The 7892-nt window shown below is 36.3% G+C and overlaps 1 non-coding gene across 1 annotated transcript; it reads left to right on the top strand.

The window, feature by feature from the left end:
* Nucleotides 1-248: 248 nt before the first annotated feature.
* LOC147915442 (U6 spliceosomal RNA) lies at nt 249-354 on the top strand. Its single transcript, XR_015554182.1, has one exon. It is a non-coding gene; the product is annotated as a U6 spliceosomal RNA (small nuclear RNA).
* The last annotated feature ends 7538 nt before the right edge of the window (nt 355-7892 follow it).

The raw sequence follows: 7892 nt of genomic DNA, 5'->3' as shown, positions 1-7892 counted from the left end.
CAATTGGATAAAGAGCACCCACAAAACTTCTAACAGCCAACATGATGCTTAATGCGAAAGACCGAATGTTTCCTCCTAAGATCAGAAACAAAGCTTTTGGAACTACTTGTGCTTTTGAATACTTTCAAGTACAACTTTGGTAAAAATATAATTACAATAGGTTAAGAGAATAGAGTACACAACTCAGAAAAATATAAAAATAAATGGCGTTTAATAGACGAAATACGGCATGATTTAGAGAAATCTTTGTGCTTGCTTGGAAGCTCATATACTAAAATTGGAACAACATGGAGAAGACTAGCATGACCCCTGTGCAAAGATGACATGCAAATTCATGAAGCATTCTATAATTTTGTCAAATATATTTCAAAAAAACAACAAGCTATAGAGAAATCTTGGATTAATGGCTTTGAGGCAAATCACTGTCTTTTGGAAGAAAAAGTTAGATCCATATATCACACCATGTAGTAAATATATTATATATACTTATTATATATATTAATGTATTATATATTAAATATAAGTATAAATGAATAAAATAATTAGCTTAAATATAAAATAAAACTCTAAAGTTTTATTTCTAAAAAGAAATAAATTGATAATATTATGAATGTGTTGCAAAGAGAGATAACCTATGCACTCTCCCAAACCCATAAGCCATTATAAATTGTCAGATTTGACTCTGTGACCTTTTAGAATTTCTGTAGAGTCAAAGGATCCATAAACAAGACTGGATGACAAATAACTAATTAGGAGAAATATCTGTAAATATATAATAAAGGTGAAAAATCAATTATATGACAGGAGGTCCTTCAATCAATAAAAAGATAAACCTCCCAAAAGAAACTATGCAGCACTTATGAATAGGCAATCTCCACAGAACAATAAAGTCCATGTGAACATATAAAAATACATATTTATCTCCCCATTTTTTAAGAAGTGCAATTTAAAACACCTTGTCGATTGCCAAATTGTCAAAAATATGAAAAAAGACATTCTATTCAGTGTTGTTATGGGATAGGGAAATGGGCATTTTAACCTATTGGTAGGAATGTGTAAACCGGGTCAATACCACTGGAGTATTATTAGACAGTATACAACATTTAAAAATATTTTTATGACCTAGCAAAGTTTAGAGTTCTTTTGAATAAAATTATTAGCATAATGACTTAAAGATACATTCATAACTTATAGTAGGTTTTTCTTCTAAAAAAATTAAAACAAAACCCACTCTAATCAAAATGACATCTAAATAACCTACTGTATTCCCATATAATTAATATCAGTGACACTATTCTAAAGAATAAAAGAGCTCTATATGGTCATTGCCTCTCTAGTTTTTTTTAAAGCCTTATAGCATATATATAGTTTTGGAGAGGAATCCAATTTCCAAAGTCATAGACAGAATTGAGTTCATTTAAAACATTTTTTAGGGCTGACCCCGTCGCTTAGAGGTTAAGTGCACGCGCTCCGCTACTTGCAGCCCGGTTTGGATCCCGGCGCGCACCAACGCACCACTTCTCCGGCCATGCTGAGGCCGCGTCCCACATACAGCAACTAGAAAGATGTGCAACTATGACATACAACCATCTACTGGGGCTTTGGGGAGAAAAAGAGAAAAAAAGGAGGAGGATTGGCAATAGATGTTAGCTCAGAGCTGGTCTTCCTCAGCAAAAAGAGGAGGATTAGCACAGATGTTAGCTCAGGGCTGATCTTCCTCACAAAAAAAAAACAACAACATTTTTTAACTTAGAAACTGTGAACCGATGGAAACATGAGCCTGGTTTTCACCTACCCTGGAAGCCTGGAGAAGAGGTGGGCCATTTAATCACTCACTGTTAATTTTACACCAGAGATTTCCCAAATAGAGACAATGTTTCTCACTTCAGTAACATTCTTCATGTTACAGTAATCTACATGGAATCATAAAACACATCGTGTCCATGAAATTTTTGAAAAGTACAAAAATTAAAAAGAAGAAAAATCTCACTCAAGCCTTTCCACACAAGGCAACCACATTTGGTGCACTACCTTGTGTTTCAACAGCATCCTAATTATTGCTGTTAAATGTATGTTAGCTAGTACAATTCTAATTTTTATTTTCCGTGGACAAGCGACTCCCCAGAGAGATCTTACCTCTGAATCTAGGATCATGAATTTCAAAATTGAGCTCATGACAATTGCTTAAGGAGGCTGTAGCAAACACATGTACTCGTGGAGTTCAAAAGGTATAAATGCACCTCATGTGCCAGATACAAACTAACCCAGAACCAAGATTCACAACTTTCTACTTGAGTGAGTGAAATAAAACTTAGGATTTGAAAAAAGGGACCAAAAATAAAAATTAATTAAGGCAGCAAAGAATGGTGGTAAAGAACTTTTTAGGAAGCACTACTTGAGCCTTGGAGGGAACCGAGTCAGGAAGTATGAGAACTCGTGAGTGAGAATGAAAACTCGAAGATAATCCACATGTGGGATGATGGCTGAAAGGGGGACTAAGCTTCCTTGAGTGTGACTGCAAACGTTTTTGGTCCCATTTGGTACTGTTTTGGTGCTGCTCCAATAATGCTTGCTCCATTAGGAGGTGCTGGGAATGAGCCTTTAAATATGTAAAATCATATGTAAGAGTAGGAATTAACATCATGGATCTGGAAGCTGACTGCCTGGGTTCAAATCCTGATTCTGTCATCTATTATGAATTTAGATAATTTATTAAACTGACTGTATCTCTGTTTCTTCTTCTATAAAGTTGAAATAATAATCATACCTGCCTTATGGTGTTGTTCTAAGGATTGAATATTTATTATTCAATTTTCCCACTAGCTTCATTATAGTTCTGATGACTTGAGTGAGTTTTTTTTCCTGTTTGTTCTTAAGTGTTATATAAGGAGAAGTCTTTTCTCATCTTCTTTTTTATTTTCTGTCTCAGTATCATCAAAACTGTTTAAATATAGAGACAATAAACCCATATGACTTTTTGGAAAGTCACTCCAAGAACAAGGGGGAGGCTACTTCCCTAGTACACGGAAAAACATGAAGCTTACTCTTGAAAAATTGAGCCACTTGAAATTTTTAAATATCCTGAAAACAACCCATGTTCTTTCCTAGCAGATTGTTACCAATTTCCCCGTTGAGAACTATCTTTCATATTAACTTTTAAAATTTCAGTTATATTTCTCAATGTAAAATCAATGCATGCTTGTTCCTAAGTTTAGTCAAATGCAAAGTGAATGAATGAATGAATGAATGAATAGAAACAAAAGACAAAAGTACTCATAACTGAACAGATAATATGAAAACCCATTAATAACATTTTGGTGAATTTTCTTCCTGTCATTTTTGACAGAATTTTGCTGATTTAAAATAACTTAAAAATCCTTTAAAATAAAATAACGTAGGAACAGTTTACATCTTTGTTTTAAAATTATATAAATACCTATGTGTATTTTTCAAACTCTTTAAAAATATCTTTTTTAAATATTCACATACACAAGAGAGAAAATGAAGAGGAAACAGAGGAATGTTGTATGAAAATATGCATTATCACCCATGTGAGGGTATAACTCTTGATGTTATTGCACTTTTCCAAAAATACATGATCATCTAAACACTCTTTTCTCAGACAACCATACCCACACATACACACACAGGAAGTGTACACACATATTATTCTCATTGTACTGCAGGCTAGAGATGAAATCATTTTTATTTTATATTTGCTGGGATAAAGGGCAAAGCACTTGTAGAAAAAGAGGTGAGCTCTCATACACTCCTGGTGGGAGTGCAAACTGGTGCAGCCACTATGGAAAACAGTATGGAGATTCCTCAAAAAATCAAGGATAGAACTACCTTATGATCCAGCTATTCCACTGCTGGGTATTTATCCAAAGAACTTGAAAACACCAATGTGTAAAGATACATGCACCCCTGTGTTCATTGCAGCGTTATTCACAATAGCCAAGACTTGGAAGCAACCTAAGTGCCCATCAAGGGACGAATGGATAAAGAAGATGTGGTATATATACACAATGGAATACTACTCAGCCATAAGAAACGATGAAATCCAGCCATTTGTGACAACATGGATGGACATTGAAGGTATTATGCAAAGTGAAATAAGTCAGAGGGAGCAGGTCAAATACCATATGATTTCCTTCATTAAGTAGTAGATAATAACAACAATAAACAAACACATAGAGACAGAGGTTGGATTGGTGGTTACCAGAGGGGAACGGGGAAGGGAGGAGGGCAAAAGGGATAATTAGGCACTTGTGTGTGGTGATGGGTTGTAGTTAGTATTTGGGTGGTGAACATGATGTAATCTACGCAGAAATAGAAGTATAATGATGTACACCTGAAATTTATACAATGTTATAACCATTGTTACTGCAATAAACAAAAAATTAGAAAAAAAAAAAAAAAAAGAACTTTGAGAAGGAAAATGATGAGGTCAGAGCATTCAGTTCTCATTTCAAGACCCAGGGAAGGAACTAGGAAGATTTTCTTGTCACTCTGAAAGAATCCCTTATCTTCTGTAGCTCTTTATTTCTTTCAGGTTGAGATTTTGAAAACTGAACACAAAGTCTACCTGTGGGTGGCTCCATTTAAATAAAAATTGAATTCACAAAGAGCCTTGCATGTTCTTTTAAGTCAAAATTCGGATATTGATCAGAAAAGAATGGGAACCTGAAAATTGAGGTGAAACATCAGGACTGATTCCAAGACATCTGAGACTCTTAAACTCTAAAATTCTGCAGAGCCTTTCCTGCCAGTCAAAGCTGACCTCTGCATCGTATTTTAAAAGGTTCACATCTCCTTTCTTGAAAAACCTTTAACGATCTCCCTTGAGGTAGTTTTCTTCCAAGGCAAAGTAGATCTTTCTGCAACATGCCTCTTCATCTCTCAGTTTTCCAAGTGCACAAATAGACTTATCTTCTGGCAAGTTACAGAGGGATGAAAAAAGTTCTAAAAATTCTAATTTCTCAGAAAGTATCATGCACATGAAAGTAATGGCCCAATTTTGCCAATTCATGTTGGCCAAAATCTGGGAAATGGCAACCGTACACCTTTTCTTTTGCTACCATAATAAACTATCATGAATTTAACAGCTTAAAACAACACAAACATTATCTTATAGCTCTATAGATCAGAAGTCCAACTTGGGTTTTAGTAGGTTAAAGTCAAGCATCAGCAGAGCTGCATTGCTTTCTAGAAGCACTGGGGGAGAATTCATTTCCTTGCTCACTCAGGTTGTTGGCAGAATTCATTCATTGTCTTTGTAGATCTTAAGTCCCTGTTTCCTTGCTGACTGTCAGCTGAGGCCCATTCCCAGTTTCTATAGGCTGCCCACATTCTTTGATTCTTTGCCCACTTCCTCCATCTTCAATGTTAGAAATGGCAGGTTGAGTCCCTCACATCTCTGTCTGTAGTTGGGAAATGTTCTCAGCTTTTAAGAGATTAAGAGATGATTATGATTAAGCCCACCCGGATAATCTCTGCATCTCAATGTTTATAACCTTGCCCATATATTAAAAGTCTCTTTTGCCGTAAATGGTAACATATTTACAGGTTCCAGATATCAGAGCATGGGGGACCATTATTCTGTGTATCACACATCAGATCCTAATGGTGTTAGACCATAATAGAACCAGGACTGTAATATTTGATCATGCCAAAATTACTGATATGGGAATCACTAAGCAGAAAGTTTGCATTTGGTGTATAGCTGAAGCACATGGAATGGTATTATATTTTTCTCAGTAGGTTAACCGAGACCTAGACCCAACAGTACCCTATATTAAAGAATGTTGAAATACTAGAACTTCTTTAGCATACTATAGAGGAAGATAATGAAAAGATCAAGGAAATTGGACTGTTGAAGTGTATTTATCATGTATACGACTCTGCTACCTATCCCCAACTATGTGCCCTGGCAGAGTCCAAAAACTCTCTCTGAACCAGTGCTTTGAGAAATTCTCTCGTGATAAGACACCAGCATCCTTTGAAGGCTCTCTGGTGTCTGTTCTCTGATGACCAGAAATGACAGTGGGAGATAATTCCATGGATTATAGACTCTACTTCACAGGCCCAATTTTATGGATTGTGTGTTGTATGATACCCAACAGATAAAGGGAGCTCAGGTCATATGGTCATCCTTGGTGTCCCATTGTGCAGCATTAAGTCTCTACAAAGTCCAGTAAAGAGTAAGGAGCATTTTGAAATATTCTTTTCCTGAGAATTGACAGATGTTTTATAGGGCATCTTTGTTTAACACAGACTCTTTAAGCACCATTGGATCTGCTTGTAGTAAAGACCAGCTGTAGAGCAACTTGCTCAACAGCCTATATCAGCTACAAATTGTTATGATGTCCCGGGCATCACACAATACTGTCGGTAAAGTGGTTAGGCAAAGGGATTGATATTTCTAGGGGTCTAGATTTACCTAGTTTGTCTGAAGAAACTAGGTAAATCCTCAGAAAAATTAAAGACAAGTTGCTATACTTTGCACTCCTTAACACTAGAAAAGAAACCTCATAATAGCAAGTGTTTTGAATTTAAAAAATAATACCACATTTCAATATGCATGCCACTGCAATTTTGAACATTTTATTTCCCACAGTCTAGCATGCATATGACTTACAAGGCATATTAGATATTTGCTAATTTTTGTTTACCAGGTCTAACCTGCGTTATGATTACAAATTAGAAAACTAGTGTAAATTGCTGTTGGAATGCATTCAACATTCTTGAGGACTAGATTATGACAGACAGCATCAGAGTTGATAGCAGGAAATTGTGGAAGTGTATTGTGGTTTCTGTTAAATGAAAGGTGATTGCTTATAATGATCTGTGCTAATCATTAGGGAAAACAAAAAATTCCAGTAAATGCTATAGGAAGACTAGGAGGAAGATTTACTGCATATATTTGTGGCAGTATTGTAAAGTCATTCTTAAAGAGGAGCTGGGGTCTTCTTTAAAGGGGTTCCAACTTTTTGATTAGTCTATGTCTAGGAACCAGGTAAGAGGCCATGACTCTCCAACTTGGTGACCCAAATAAAGTTTCTGTTCACCAGACCCAGAGTTTTTCCAATTATAGAGTTTAAGTAAAACCCTAGGGTTTTGTTATGTTTAATACTAAAGTCACCATGAGTAATTAGCCACAGCTAAATGACCCTCTGTATCAATACATTATAATTATTACTGCAGATATTATGCCTATTACAGAAATGGCAACCATATGTCCTCCAGTGGATAAGTGCTGCCCCCTTTCTCCACTGTCACTCCACAATCTCATCATCCCTGATTGAAACCAGAGTTCTTTCCAGGAGCAGTATCTCTCCCATCATCCTTGGCCTGCTGACATGAACCACTACAGAGCTTCTCAAACATGCTCATGGTATATCATCCATGCAAGTCTCAATGACTTTGTCGTGGGAAAATTCCTTGAATCCTCCTGACAGATAAAATGGAGAGTAATTGGGAATTTTCTTCAGGCACCATTTGTAGAAAAGACAAAGAATTATTTGCTATACTTTTCTATTGCCACATAGCTAATTTCCACAAACCTAGTGGCTTAAAACAACACGCATTTCTTATCCCACAGTTCTGAAGGTCAGAAGTCCAGTATGGAGTGGCTAAGTTCTCTGCTTCTAGTCTCAAGGCTGAAATCAAGGTATGAGAGGGGCCAAGTTCTCATCTGGAGGTCCTGTGGAAAAAATCCACTTCAAGCCTCACTCTTGTTGTTGGCATAATTCAGTTTTTTGTGGTTATAAGACTTGAGTCCATGTTTCCTTGCTGACTGTCAGTAAATGGCTGCTCTTAGATCCTCAAGGCAACCCACAGCCCTTACCAAAAGGCCCACTCCATCTTCCAGCCAACAGTGGTATGTCAAA

This window comes from Ceratotherium simum, chromosome 13 (assembly GCF_057802395.1).
Source record: "Ceratotherium simum simum isolate JZ-2026a chromosome 13, ASM5780239v1, whole genome shotgun sequence".
Lineage (NCBI taxonomy): Eukaryota > Metazoa > Chordata > Mammalia > Perissodactyla > Rhinocerotidae > Ceratotherium > Ceratotherium simum.
This window is presented reverse-complemented; position numbering and strand designations above follow the sequence as displayed.